Source organism: Carassius gibelio, chromosome A8 (assembly GCF_023724105.1).
Source record: "Carassius gibelio isolate Cgi1373 ecotype wild population from Czech Republic chromosome A8, carGib1.2-hapl.c, whole genome shotgun sequence".
Taxonomy (NCBI): domain Eukaryota; kingdom Metazoa; phylum Chordata; class Actinopteri; order Cypriniformes; family Cyprinidae; genus Carassius; species Carassius gibelio.
The window spans coordinates 20,855,152-20,871,473 of NC_068378.1; the positions used below are offsets into that span (position 1 = coordinate 20,855,152).

General features: G+C 36.6%; 1 pseudogene; it reads left to right on the top strand.

Moving 5' to 3' along the window:
* Nucleotides 1-16,322, top strand: part of LOC128018845 (cytosolic carboxypeptidase 6-like) — a 321,358-nt pseudogene that overhangs the window by 41,549 nt on the left and 263,487 nt on the right.

A 16,322-nucleotide genomic window follows, 5' to 3' on the forward strand; every position in this document is an offset into this window, starting at 1 on the left:
TTTCATGGTTCATATAGCTCACTCACCATTTGTCAGCCAGCCGTTAGTGCACCTGCTTTTTCTCTTTAACCCCTTCCTTTACAAACCATAACAAATCAAACGCACATTTGTTTCAGCTCATGGCTGACAGCTCACTGCTAATGCTACTGTTTCAATTAGAGTGGGGTGTGAAAGTGTTTATTTCATGCCAGCTCTGCTACTGCAGTGGGAATAGGTTTTAGTTTGTGTTTGATCTACCATAATGGGACGGATTGTTTGGCAGAGGGGGAATTCCACTCAAACACAAATGGAAAACTCTTACATATTAGGGCTGTGTAAGAATCACGATAAGAATCACGATACAGGGGTTTCAATAAGATATATTGCGATACACCACCATATGGAAACCTTAACAATAAATAAAAACTGATTAACCAGAACACACTGAGATCTGCATTTGCAATAATCAGTCCCTGTAACATTCAATGTTATTGAAACACTTTTTGTGCAGTACGAGTAAAGGGGGATTAATTCAAGTGCTTGCAGGATTTTTTTTGTTAAATGTATATGTATAAAATGTATTTATAAAAAAAACATATATATTTTAAGACCCTGCTTTAAAGGTTGACAGTTTAAGATTACACTTGTGACAGTGTCATAACATTTTGATCTAAACAGAAAATTACATCTGCTTAATATCAATGAAATATAAAGTTCTTACAGGATTCCTAAAGAAAACAAAACAATTGTAAAACAATAAAATATATACAGATGTTGAACATTCTCAGAACTTTTCAACTTGGATTTCACAGGTGTTTAGTTTTGTTCCGCGTGGAATCACCCAGACTGCGACGCGAGCACTGTCCCAACTGGACAAAACGCCCCCACCACTAGATAAAGCTGCAGAAAAAAAATAGAAAAGCCACTTTCCGACCCTACAGCCTGCCGCGCCCCACACACGGGACACGGCAAGCGGCGGAACCGAGGTGCCACCCATGCCGTGGTCCGGGGAGGATGTTACCACAAAATCCCAAATGACGTCAAACTTCAGCTTTGTACACCGAGGAGGAAACTGGAACAATTATTTCTTCTTACATTACTGGCAGCAAACTATATTAACGCTTATGATTGTGGGTTTCCTTAATGCTAGTATTTCCTGTAACTGTTCAGAGATGAAGACTGCTATCTAGCAGTCGGGAGACGAACTCAAAACGAAACAACTACCACATTTTAAAATTTTTTGGAAAATATCGATATTTAGTTTTTGAGAATTGATACAGTATCGCCAAACAAAATACTCACATATATCTATATTTTCTAAAACCCTATTACATATGTTGTGGTGTGTTTATGAGCTGGTCACAACAGTAACTGTACAGATTAAGTTAACCCGAGATAATCTAGGGTCATTTTTTAAGCTTGAGAACTGTAGATAGAGATAAATTATCTCATTAGGCTTCTCTAGCACGTGCACACACACACACACTTACATTTCCCTTCTTTCTCATGTTAGTGTCCTTCATATGGAGTGTTGCCTTTCTCAGCTCCAATTGTCCTTCATGCTGCACTGAATTTGTAAGCCGTGTGCCAAACGCTAAGTAAATGTGTTTTTCAGTCTACCCCCTCCTCCTCTTCCTCCTTTCCGTATCTTATACCTGTCTGTTTCTAGGTAATATTGTCTCTCTCTCTCTTTCCTGCTATCATCTCCTTCAAACTCTGTTGTTTTTGGCTGGTCTAGATAGATAGCATACACACATGCAAACACAAAGTGTTTGTCCAATCACATTTGTTTAAGCATGAACTGTACTGAAAAAATTATGTTTTTGTTCTTTGCAGCAGGAAGATAGCGAGGTGAAGTGAGCTTAGCATCCTCTGTACATTTAAATAGAAGTGCCAAGTCACTGTTTTGGTGATACTACTGTATTGTATTCTCAGAGTAATAAGAATTAATAATTTAATAACTTAGAGTTGACTGTCATGGTATATCATTTGTTTGGGTTAGTGAAGATTGACACAGTTGGTTTGGCATCAGGCCTCGGAGAGGCATCTGTTTTAAATAAAATAAGCATCATTTTAAACACAACTTTGGTGCAAAATATCCAGAGAACGAACATCCAAAAAACTTCATATGTGTGGAAGTCCTCTATTGAGTGAAGGCCCTGACATCCAAGTATCCTGGTCCAGCAGTTGTGACGTGTGCTTCCAGGGAAGTCCACTGCTTCATTTCATGCAGGATTCCATACCTTCTCCCTCCCATGAGAACCTGTGCTTTCACAAGAAGAGAGTCTTTTGAGAAGAGGTGCCAATTTAAAGAACCGGCTTAGTGATGAAATAAGGGAAGGTGGTCATTTTATCAAGGTGAATACAGTAATTATTCAATAACATGATATATAGTGCCCCCAAAAGGTATATGGACACTTTTGGTCACATTTAGTCACACTTAAAGTTGTCTGAAATATATATGTTATTTAATATAAATTCAACATAAAAATTTCAACCAAGTGAAATCTAAACATAAATGATGCTACAGCTTTTCTTAGCACTAACTTACATTTTTCAAGACTTTACATCTTAGTTTTGAACAGTTTATTTATTATTATATTGAAACTTAGGGTGCTTTCACACTTGGTTCGGTTGCTCCCCACTCCCCCTGCCCCCGCTGGACTGTGTTCATATTATAATATTTGAGTCCGAACCCATATTATAATATTTGAGTCCGCTTGCGTCATCAAGCCAGCAGCTGTTTACCCCATTGCTTGGTAACAACAGCGCAGGAGAAGGAGGCAAATGCATAACATTACTCTGTGCACTTTTATGTTTTACGTTTTTGAACTGTTCGTTTTGTTGATAAAGCTTCGGTACATAATGGCACTTGTGTCTGTCTTTCGAATTTACTGAAAATGCTCTAAAGAACATTGATGGCGAACATCGATGAGATGTACAGCTCTGTGCTTGCAGTGGGTCAGTCACGCTCATCAGGAAAGTGAGTAAAACACACACACAAACACACATTTTCATCAAATAATTTGTCATTAAAAGCGGTTCACTTCCGCGATTTGGTACGATTGCGTTCACATGAGCAGCGAACCGTACCAGAGTTCACATGAAGTGTACCCCAGACCACCATTTTTAAGCGGACTTGGGTACGGTTCGCGGGTGCGCATCCCAGTACGGAAAACAGCGTTCACATCATCCAAACGAACTGAATTCTGACGCCAATCGACCCTGGGTGCGCACCAAAAGTGCTAGTGTGAAAGCACCCTAAAACTTCATTTAGTTAAATCATTTTTTTTATAAGTTTAAGTGACTTAAGTGTCAATGCTTTTTTGGGGCAATTGTCAGTATACCATGATATCATAACTGTGGTTCTTCATTGTAAAATAATAATAATAATAATAATAATAATAATAATAATAATCCACATTAGAAGCTTACTTTGTTTTGTGAAGGTGCGGCTTTAATTAATAGTTATGACAGGCATTTTCCCTCTGGCACATTTGAACCTCATCTTATGACACAAAGGGAAAGAGAGAAAATAGTATTTGAAAAGAACTGCTCAGGAGAATTTTTATTTTTTTATTTTCATAAGCCATTAGACAGAATGTGGCATTTAATTAGTTGACTGCCCCCAGTTCCTTTCACATCGAAATGAAGATGGAGAAACACTTTGTGGCTGCTGAAGAGCACACACATGTGCACGCACACGCACACACACACACACACACACACACACACACACACACACACACACACACACACACACACACACACACACACACAATGCACTATATCGTGCACAATGAGCACTGTTAAAAGGGAACTTCATTAGGTATGAAAAACAGTTTTTCTTTTGGTTCTCCTCCATTGCACTTGGAGGCCGTTGGAATGGAAAATCCCTGATGACCAGGTAAGGAATCTCTCCCTGAAAAGTGCCATTATCCAGATGGTGCCATTAACAATTAGGCTGCAACATTTTCTCTTTCATAATTGACTCCATAGGCTATTAGGCAGGTTGGCATCAGGTTTGGTCTGCCTGAAACTTGTCCAGATGTTGTGGCACAGACAGGGGTGACTGGATAGGAGATTCTTAAAGAGAGAGAGAAAGTGTGAGCTCATGGCTGGGGTGTTGTACAGATGGACAGTGGCAGTGGGTGGTGGTAGGAAGTCAGACTCGATTAGATCAATGTCTCTACCACTCCATCTGCACCACGGCGCTACTCTTCTTACTGGAACAGATGAAAAAGTACTAATTCGTTCAAAATGCAGATGCTTAAGTTTGACCCTTTGACTTATAAAACTTGAAAGGAATAATTACACAGCTATGTACATTATCAGTGTTTTTCTACATAATTTTGTTCACACTCTGTACTGTTATGCTTATAATTGTTTCTGCATATTAAGATGGCATAGCAGAAAGTATAACCCAAAAATGAAATTCTCTGATCATTTACTCACCCTCGTGTTGTTCCAAAACTGTATGACTCACTTTCTTCTGTAAATTGTGTAAAAACAAAACCTAAACCAAAACTTAAAATTGTTAACAGTTCCTGACTTCAGTGTGCTACACACACAATTTTGGTGTCTTTGGAAAGAAGACCCTTTGGGCTTTACTATCCATCATTCAGAGTTAAAAAGTTATAAACACTGAAGTGCCTTGAAAAAAATTGTACCACTCTGAATTTTTATTTTATTTCAAATAAAAATACATGAAATCAGTCCTGGAGCAATCCAGAAAAGTAATGGGTTGACAGGCACATCTCATTTCAAATCTGAAGAAGAAACCTTGAAAAATGAGATTCCTGCAACCATTTTTTTGACTGATTATGTCTAACCCTAACCTTTTTACAACCAAGATGCAGTTTTTTGAGTGTAAGTTTTTCCATAATGGATGCAAACAATAACGTATTAATAATTAACATCCATATTAAAATGTTATTGCTTCGTTGGACTAAAAATGCTATATGGGATGTTGTTCAGTGGCCCTTACCTTTCTAACTAAACTGGATTTACAGCTATGGATGTGTTTGTGACTTGCTATTACGATGAATCTGGTACGTACTGCGTTTTGATTAAGCATGTTTTGATGTTTACTGATTACACAAATTTAGCAAATACATTCTTTATAAGCTTTCCATTGAATAACAGCAATCTATCGTCAATTCTCGAGGCTTAGATCTAAGAATGATATATAGTTTGTAAAGATTAATTATGTCCCTTTTCATTTAATCTATATCATAAACATTGAAATGTGCAAACAAATATGGTTCATTGCGCTGGCATCCAGGTGCGGGTTAACAGGTTTTAAAGTCATCAAACTGTTTAGTTACCAACATTATTCTAAATATATAATAATTCTGCTCAACACAATCAGTTAATAATTTATAAAAGTACACAAACACACACATACCTGTACACTTTGTTTCTTATTTGAAAATGTATTTTAAATAAAAAATAAAAATATAATTGATAATGTATTGATAATATATACTGTGTATATGTATAAGTATAAGTCTGTTGGCACTGATTCATTATTTTGCAAACTGGCTCATAACTCATAGCTGTTTTGCATGCAGCCAGTGAAGAAAATACAATAAAAATGCATATTGTTAATTTAATGTCTTTCTTTCACTGTACCCAGTCTGTCTCATCAAATGCAGGCTCACAACTTGGGTTAAAATGCCTTTGGTGCAGGAAACGTTTTATACCTTTTTTCCTTAGTGGCACAGCATTGCATGGTTGCTGTGTAGACGGCTCTGTTGATCATTATGGGAGCGATTTAGTGTTGTTGCTCACTTACAATGTACACAGGGTTTAATAGGCCACAATCAAATAGAAACCTGAGTGATTATACTAAAACTTGCTCTTTCCATCTGTATTCAATTTGTATGCTTGGGATATATATATATATATATATATATATATATATATATATATATATATATATATATATATATATATATATATATATATATATATATATGATTCTCATAAAATTCCTACAATTGTTCTCTCAGAGGCAACAAAGTTTCATTTTAAGGGCATTAAGTCTTATTCAGTACTTCAACGTGTTAACAACACAATAATCTTTTGTGGCTGTCATTTTCAGTCTGTCTGCCTTCCCAGAAGCTGGGGATTTTGCTAAAAGGTTCAGCTTTCTCCTGTCTTATGTGTCCAGCAGATTAGAATCAGCAGTCTTTATAGCCTGAAAAGAACAAAAATGATATTGATTATTCAATAGACCAGCCAGCTACAGAGCCAAGAGCCAGTCTGCTGCATCCTTTCACTATTAGTAAACAAATCAATGGTCCAAGCTGTGTCTTCGCTTAGGCAGTGCAGAGCATTCCTCACTCACTTCATCGAAAAACTTCTCACAACACATTCTGAGAGGAGAAAAGGACAGAATCACATTAGCAAAATATGAACATGCTGTGAAACAAATATGAAATTAAATTCAAAATCCCCTCACAAGTACTCATTCACCAATAATAAATGTTATATTTTTAATGAAAGTACATCAAAAAATCAATTCTTTACCTGAGGTGTACATGACAAAGGTGATGGTTTGACTGATCCAGTTATACTCCCATCTTGTACAGTAGGCGCCTTCACGAGATGGCTTGTGCCGTCCATCCGGCAAGCCTGTGCTGTGATAAAGGCTCTGGCCTGAGGATGTAGCAAACAGGCCTTTTAATCTGGGACAGAGGAGCACTCGAGGTGATTGATGATTCAGGGAAAGCGCTGGATGGAGTTCCACCTGAGATGGATCAGTGACTCCAGGCACCGGGCTCAATCCATTTCCATCTCCTCATCGTCACCACTCTTACTGTCAGTAACTTAATCAGGTCAGAATTATGCGGCAGTCAAGGTGGAGCCACAGAGGATGGTAGGCCCATTTATTGCACTTCTTTGTGCAATAAGAATATGGTATGTTTTACGCACTTGTGGGGAATGTTTTTCATTAGACCAGCTGTGGTGAGCATGTGGTGACTTGAAGTTAAAATCACTGCTTGGGACACTGTTGACCTGCAGTGTGAGCATTTCACAATCAAACAACCTTTTGGACAGTTCACAAAAATTCTGTCTGTCTGTCTGTCAGTCATTTTATTTGTCATTTTATCTAACATTGTCATTTTGCCTAACTACCTGTCCAACTGACTAACTGTCCATCCATCCATTCATCTGAGATGGATAATTAATGCAAAAAAGTCTTTCTTGATATTTAGTTAAAATGCACAACATTTTTACGACTTGTTCAGAACATGTACTAGTATAGCAAATATGGCCGAGGCTGTTATATTTTTACATGTAGCATTTGATTTCAGACTTCTCTAGATGGGTCTGTGTTGTTAGGTTTCCTTCAAGGTTCACGGATGTGTAGGTTGAAGTTTCTGTAATTCGGGTTCTGTCATCATGCTATCAGTGGATAGGCGGAATGAAGTAGCACCCTGTTCACTTTAACCAACAGGCTAATCAGTCCAGGCCTCAAGTGTGCTATTGTCACTCAGAAATTGGCCAAAGTCAAGAGGGATTTTCCTGTTGAAGCTTTTCTCTATTCATGAGGCATCCAGTTTAAATAATAATAGAAAAAAAACTATTTTAATCCGTGTGCATTATTTGTCAGCCAGTTTTGAAGTACTCTAAATTATACTAATTCTTTGACATTTTTTAAAACTCTCCAGTTTGAATACTACAGGGAATGCAAGCCGTTTTGTCAGCACTCCAGGCTCCACTACAACAAATTCAGTGGGAAGAAGCCACTCTTCGCCGGAGGTCAAATTATGAACTGCCAAAGATTTCATTGCAGTTGCCTTTCTTTTCTGGAGAGTTCCTAGTCTTGCTCCAGATTTCAAACATTTATGAATAGACTCTAGGATTGTGTTGAATACAGAGTGGAATTAGAGCATCTGGGCTGCCTGAGTCGGGTAACCTGATAGTTTTCCCACTTATAAGTGTTGTGGTGTGGTTATACCCCGCCATGCTGACAGCTGTGTATGACTTTCCCCTTCACACAAATTACTGTGAGATCAACACGTTGTCAGTTCTTCTATGCTCACCGTGCTTTCCACTTAACAGAGTTCTCTGGTTTAAATTTTCATTTCTCACATAGTGTTAGTGTCGGATCCAGCTGTGAAGATTTAGTGTGTCGATTTCAGAGCCCTAATCATATGCACAATAGAGGAGGAGAACCAGATTTGGGGCCAGAATATTGCCTTAGCCCTGATGGAATGATTTGAAGGAAGTTGGTGAAATGCAATGGTAGTGAGGCAGACAACGTTCCATCAGGCACTCACAGTAGCAAAGCCATTTCCCAAAATGTTTCTTTCTCTTTTTTTTTTTGGCAATAAAAATTGTACTTTAAATCCAGTGGCTTCAGTGTGCTGCCATTTCTCATTCCCCATCCATTCGTCCAAACGGGGCCCAGTGGAAAGTCCTCTCAGATTCCACAGTAAGTCTGTTTTTTTGTTCGAAAACATTGCATCCTCCCTCCTAACCTGTTGTTCTTGTGTAATTTCATACATAATGGGTCACACAAAAGTCATTTAAGATTTTGAAAATAAAAATGCTGCCATATTTCCAAGTCACTAATCAAATTGGTGACATTTGTGATCATGTGAGCTTTTTTCCCCAAACCTTTTTTTCTATTTAAGCATAAAATATTTTAATTTTTTTTGTATTTTGTTTTTTTATCAAACTTAAAACAAGTATTTTTTTGGATTTACATGCTAAAATTAAGTACACCGATTTAGAAGTGTAATCTAGCCCCTTAACTGTCACTCACATTTTTGAACATAGACTTTATAGTGGACGATCCAAACTTTCATTTTTATAATTCATGAATGAAAACATTTTGTAACATGATATTGATGTACCATTTACATGATAATGCAATGTCTGATTTTAAAATGTTTTTTTTTTTAACAAAGGTCAGAACTCGAAGATTTTTGAGGTGCACTCTTGTCATAAATTAATCTATTAATTTTCCTACATAATTTTTAACAAATAACATTGGTAAAATATATATTTGGGAGTCTTAGACCTTTCCAACGATATATAGTTTGTCAAGATTAGATTCGATTTAATTGTAATATAGTGAAGTAAATGTAGGCGTCCCATATACGGCACAGGGTGACAGTTAAAGGGCTAGATACATATACATGTATATGCATTTTACACGACTGACATGAAATGAGTGTTTCGTAAACATCTGTGTCTGCTGCCATACTTCATAAGTTCTCTCTTCTCTCGGTTGACCTTCTAACTCTTCATCCCTGCGGAAACTTGTTCTTTCTATCTTTATCTCTTCCTCTCCCTCATGTTCTCTTTCTCCTCTTCTCTAATCTCTCTCCCATTCCCCTGTCTGTGTCTGTGTGATTTATCAGTGATTTCTCTCTCTCTCTCTCTCTCTTTCTCTCTCCGACAGGTAGGTCTGGCTGCTGGGATATATTTTAATTACAGACTTAGTCAGAAGTAATTAAGCTTTTATATCAGAAGGGACAGCTCAGTACTCCCCTCTATTCTATACAACAACAGATCTGTACACACACACACACACACACACACACACACACACAGACTACAGATACAGTTCAGACACAGACCTGCGAGGCTCTTTTGCTTTCTTTGGACATTTATCTCAAGTCTGGCAAATATTCACCTCATTTAGTTTCTGGAGCTCTCAGAAACAAAATGCTTTTCTTGATTCCTATGAACTTAACTTTTTCAAGGACAGAGACTTATACATAGGGACAGGTGATATTTGGTTCTGCTGAAAACAGATAGATTTCATGCATCAACAACTAAAATGTTTATATTTTGCCGCTTGTGGTTAATGGAGAAGAAACTTTATAAGAGAGGAATGAGATATTGAAGTTGCATTTTAGCTATATAATATATATATAATTTAAATTATTGCAAATGAAAAACATTACTTTAGATTAACTTTAAAATTTATTGCATATTGCAAATGGAAAGCATAGATAAAAGAACTTAATTTTATTTCAAATGTCAAAATATTTGTATTATAATCAGGGCTTGAAAAAAAAAAATCAATTGGTTCACTCCGAGCAGAATCGTTATTTTAAAGTTTCTGTTCTTACTTTCCTCAGATATTATTACTGTTCCGAAACCGGTTCGGGTGGAAGAAATACCAGTTAATAACCGTATTTTTTTAAAACAATATTCTTTGATATAAGAAGCTATAGCAATATTAACGACAAACCAAAAATAATTAATTTAGGCTAAAACGAAACTGAAACCAACGTTGGGTCTCGACACAAAATCAAATGTTTCCATGCATTGTCTATTTCTGAATGAAGTAATCTTTTCTTTTCTTTTTTATCTAAAAAAACTTTTTTCTATACATACATACATACATACATACATACATACATACATACATACATACATACATACATACATACATACATATATATATATATATATATATATATATATATATATATATATATATATATATATATATATATATATGTGTATATATATAACATATTTTAACCATGCAGCAAACCTTTTAAAATATGTTGATAATTTACTGAAAATAAATAAATGACTTTTTAAACCATTTAACCTGTTAACTGTCACTCACGTTTTTGAAGATAGACATGAATGTGCATGATACAAACCTCAATTATTATAACTCATGACTGAAAACATTTTGTAACATGATTTTGATGTACCATTTACATGGTAATGCAATGTCTGATTTTAAAATGGGTTTTGAAGGATGAATTTTGAGATTTTATGTTTTCAAGTGATATATATATAACTTCTGATGATTTCTAAAATGTGATAAAGAAAAAGTTAACAAGGAAGTCTTTTTTTTAAACAAAGGTCAAAGCTCATTTTGTAATGTAGATTTCTGAGGGTGCACTCTTGTCATAAATTCATCTATAACTTTTCCTCCATAATTTTTGACAAAAAATATTGGTAAAATATATATTTGGGAGTCTTAGACCTTTCCAACGATATACAGTTTGTCAAGATTAGATTAGATTTGATTGTAATATAGTATAGTCAACGTAGGCGTCCCTTATACGGGACGGGGTGACATTTAACAGGTTAACTGATTATTAATCGGTCAAAATTAGCTGATAGCTACAGTTTGCTGCATTTATGCGCACTCAGAAACCTATTACTGTGAATGAATCATCAGAGCTTGTACAAGTTTTTGTTATCGTTGAATCTTTCTCAGACATTTCCAAATGTCAAAATTGGGTTGCGCATCTATCTGTGCATGATGGTGTCCAAAGCCCCCGGCGAGCGTAGCTTCTCAAAGTTAATAGAATAGTCAAAGGAGAGCTGCGGCCCTCAATGGGGCAGGAAAGGCTAAGCATGATGCCGCTTGAGTGTCGAATGCACATACACCAACGCAGAGAAAAAATAGGCCCTTTTTGCTCTGCAGCATCAGGCCCAATTTGGTCTTAATCCGGCCCTGAAGCCGATGCATTGCCATTGAGACTTGGCCTTGATGAGTTCACAGATGAGCAGACATTTCACTTATTGGCTTTAGCTTCACATTTGCATATGCCGTACTACTGGAATTCATGATTGGTTGACAGCAAATTTCAAATATTAAACGGTTAATCGTTATTGTTCCGTTTAATATTTGAAATTTTATTTACTTTCTGGTTCTGTTCCTGTCAAAATTTCATTCGTTTACGGTTTTCGTTTTCGTTCCTTGAACCGGTTCAGAGCCCTGATTATAATTATAATATATTCAATTCTTATTTTTGAGCTCTGCACTAAGTGGTGCATCTGTATGGGCCCTCTCTTTCACACAGTAGGAATGTAGCTCATATCCTGTAGCTGTTGTTCAGTGCAGGAGCTGGTTTTCATTGATTTGGAAAGTTGAAGACCTCAGCCATAACATCCCACCCCTCGAAATCTATGTTCTTTTCATGGTGACTACAGCCCATCCATAGATGCTGTAGAATCCATAAGCTTGTTAAAAAAGATGGACACACAGAGGAAAGGGATGCAGGGGAAAATGATGGTCGTGTGTCTGTGTGTATATGTGTGACACAGATGGAATGATTTCTCTGGGATTACAGTGAGGCTGGGGGAGCAGAGAGGTGGTAATTGCATTTTAATTACAGTGTTGATGGTTTTGTGCCGTGCCAGATGGATTCAGTTCTTTACAGATACACACAAAATAAATCAGCCCTGTGCTGCAGCCCTCCCCTTTCACCTGAACAACGGTATTCCCCCTCTCTGTCATTAATCCCTTTTCTCTCTCTTATTTCTTTATACTCTGCCTCTGTCTTTTTTTACCTTTGTGTCGATATACAGTATATTCCCTCATTCTGTTTCCTCTTTCTCTCTCTCTTACCTCTAGTGATTTCTTTGCCACTAGCATGCTTTAAAAATGCCTCAGTTTTGCCACAAGGTCAGTGTTAAACCCCAATGGCAACAAGTTTATGTGCATTAAGAGATGAAAGATGAAAACCAACGATAAAGGAGGTGTTTGTATCTCATATTGTTTCCTGCTAAATGTAGTGTTTGATTTTATCTTGAGTGTTCTTGAGTCATTCCAAACTTGAATTTGATAAGATCCTAATTTATATATATTTTTAATCAGCATGATGTTGCACCATATGCCACTGCTGGTATGGGTTTTTTAGATTTTGATACTTTTAGATATACACCACACATATTGCTTTGAGCTTTGGCAACCAAACAACCAAACAAACAACAACAACAACAACAAAAAAATCTAGGGAAACAAATTAATGTATTTTTTTTTTTTTAGGAAAAAAATCACCAAAATAATACTACATTTCTATTTAGTCATTCAATAAATTGGGAGAATTGAGTTAGACGTCTGAATTTCCTTTTGCAAAGAAATGTATCATGCTGATCTAATTAAATTTGTTTTCTTGTTCACAATGCTTTCTTGCAGTGCTTTTGTTTTGGCAGGCAGTGACACGCTGTTTTGGCAGTCTTTTGTTCCGTTGCCGCCTTTATGCTTTATAATCTTCCGTCTACATTACATTAGTCTCTGAAAAAATCCCCGTTGATGTGAACATTTCATTAAAGTTTTACTGGAGCTAAACTCTCAGTGAAATTCCCTTGTGTGAGTCTGGGTTCAAAGTTAAAAGAGAGGACAGTTGACTTTCTCTGATGGTTCAGGACAGATCTCTTCTCTTCAAGTCGTGACTCGTGACAGGACTGGCCTTGGGTGCCAGGATTCAGACCCGAGATCAGGATTTCAGAGGCTGGATCACCTGTGGCTAGTCTCTGCTCTTTACTAACTGTCTGTTGGAGATAAGCTGTGTGTGATAAGATGTGTGCAGTGAAGGCTCAGAGCCATAGCTGCAAGGGAAATGTGGCTATGTATCACAGGAAGAAGCGGCTGCTGGTGAGCTGATAGTAACTTAATAGGTTTATGATACAGGGAGGGGAAAATGCTCGCTGTCTTACCAATTTCAGCCTAATGTCTGAACATACACCCCGACACACACACACACACACACACACACACACACACACACATGGTAAGGAAGGAGGTGGTAAGCCTGTATGTTATCCGCCAACACTTTTTTTTATTTATCTGGTGTAAGAAAAGGTCTCTTTGCATCTAACAGAGTTTTTTTAAAAATTTTTATTATTATTACCTAAGTAATTCTCACCTCCCAATTAATATTTCCAAAACACATTCCTACTCAGGTGATGATATGTTCAGCCGTGTGTGGCAAAAGGTTTCCTGTGCTTAATGGCATTTGCGTGCAGGTCATTTTAATAAATTCTTCAGTTACTACAAGAGTTCAGTTTAGTCTAGCTGCAAGCCACAGCAGTGCACAATCGTATTCTCAAGAAAATGACAGTTGCTACTTTTTTTTTTCTTCTGCCTGCAAAAGCCAGCAGGGTAATTTGCTGAAAGATTACCTGTGTTGCCTTGTAATGTAAGCTAGTTTGTGTCATTTTAAAACTCAGCGACATAAATGCACAATGCACTTTTATGGCATGAGATGTGAATTCGCTTTTCATTTTCAACTCATTGTTCAATTTTACACAGTTGTTTGTTTTGGTCCTAGTTTTTGTTGTAATGAAAATACCATTCTAACTAAAATGCCTTATTTTATTTGAAGGGAATATTGTATACATATTTTTGCAGACTGTACATTTTAATTAAAAATGTTAATAAACAGATCACCCTCACCAGGATGGAGGCAAGCCTTTGTATATCTAAAATGACTTCCTGAGATCTCAGCTGCATTATTAGTTTAGGTCCATATGCAAGCCAGCATGGTGTTTTTTCTTTTAGTCTAGTTAATATTTGTAAGTCTTTTTTCCTAATTTAGATGTGAACTCTTTGATGTGTCAGAGTAATTGATTTAATGACATATGTTGGAGTTTTAATTTATTTTCAACAATGTTGTCTGATCATATGTTCATATGAGGCATTTGTGTAAAACAGGTCATTGTTTGTGTAATAGGTTGCCAAGTTGGGTGTTTGTTTAGAGGGATTGTGGGTGATTTCTTTGGCAACACAAAGCTCTGCATAATCTCCTTATCATCAGATGAATTCCCAATAATCCTGTTATGACAGCTAACACTCTGTTGACCACAGAGCCGCCTCACTGGCTTAAAAAACCCTTTGATTCCTGCCACTGACTCAGTTAAACATGGGGCATTGGGCGCCTGCTAATGTGAACTAGATTTTTACATTTCCTGCGGCAAATGTGCGATGCAGTGATGCTTAGCCATGTAAAAGTCACTGATAGGGTGATTTCCAGGGCGTTACTTTGCAATTGCTAAGGTGTTAAAGGTGGTTGCAATTAGGGTTGGGAATCAAAGATCGATTCAGATTCCAGAATCGGATACTTAAGGTCAGGAATTGATTCCTAAGGTTTTATATATATATATATGTGAGGACTGGACCTAGCAATCTGCCAGGACTTTGCTCACTAATCTAAGTGCTCCAAAGTTTGGCTACACTTGCAAACAAAAGCCAAAAAAGCTATATCTTTGATAGCTAAACTTGTTGCAAGAGTGGTATCATCTCCAACATGATAAAGCACTTTAATTTAATAGATTTTTAAGATCTCAAACATGATTCAAACACCAGCATGATTCTATTCCTAAATTACAATGATTCGTCTGTTTCATTCCTCAACTTTGGACGTGTGTAATTACAATGTTGTGATCACTTGTTCATCCGTACAGCCTACGATCACATCAGTATGATTTTAACATTTAAATTTGCGTTCTCACTGCCATTGACCTAAAGAGATGGTCAGGCTGGAACCCGGCCCGTGTCCAACACCTTATCAGAATTACTGGCCTGAGCCTGACCCGAGCCTTTACAGTTTATACTATTGTTTCAGCTATTAAAAATAGTTACGTAATGGTAAAGAGATTATATTTAGTTTTTTTTTATTAAGTTAATAGTTAATAAAGTTTACTCTCTGTTAAAGCTGTTTCTTAATTTCATAACAGATTCAATGATGGTGAGATCAGATCTCCACGTGGAGCACTGTCTGTTGTCAGACTGCTTATGAAAAAATCTCACTATATTATTATTAAAATTAATGGCAAAATGAGTGTTCGGAAATGTAAACTGATAATTTATACTGACACACTAGCCTACTGCATAAGATATAAATAACTTGCTTAAAACCCCTTTTTTGGGGTGAAAATACTAATGTACATGGGAACTCCCCATGCTCCAATTTCTCAGATGCTCTGCATGGTCAAATGAGGCATTTTTGTTCAAGGTATTCAGCTCCAATAAATGGTTTGCAAAAAAGAGACACAGGATAAATGTTTGACATCATTATTTAATCACATTGGAATTGAAACAGGGAATCAAAAAAAAAAAAAATTGGAATTAAAAAGCAGAATCTGAATCGAAATCGCCAAAATTCAAACAATACTAGTTGCATTCTATGCCTGGTCCAAAGTAACTTCATGTTTAAAAGCTTTGTACATTTTTCTCCATCTGAGAAATGCTTTTTCATTGTTGTTGTGTGACATATTTCAAGTCTACTTGCTTAGAAAGTAACTGCTCATCTCTTCTTAACAAGCTGCACTTTTGGAGCTGTAGCTCAAACAGTGCAGAATATAAATAGTGCGGTAACTGAAATAGAGATGCAACAGAAATAGTATTATCAGCCTTAGAAAGCATTCATAAAATATTTTTAATTGATATTTTATATCTAAGATGTGAGGGAACCTGGAGCTTGCAGATGTATCAATCCAGTGTCTTTCATTAGCAAAACTTTTGTCTTAATGTGGTACAGTAGATACATTCATATTAAATGGTCATGAGCTAAAAAATTTATAGTTTTGCTGTGATTGTTCTCAGGAGACCAGCACACTCA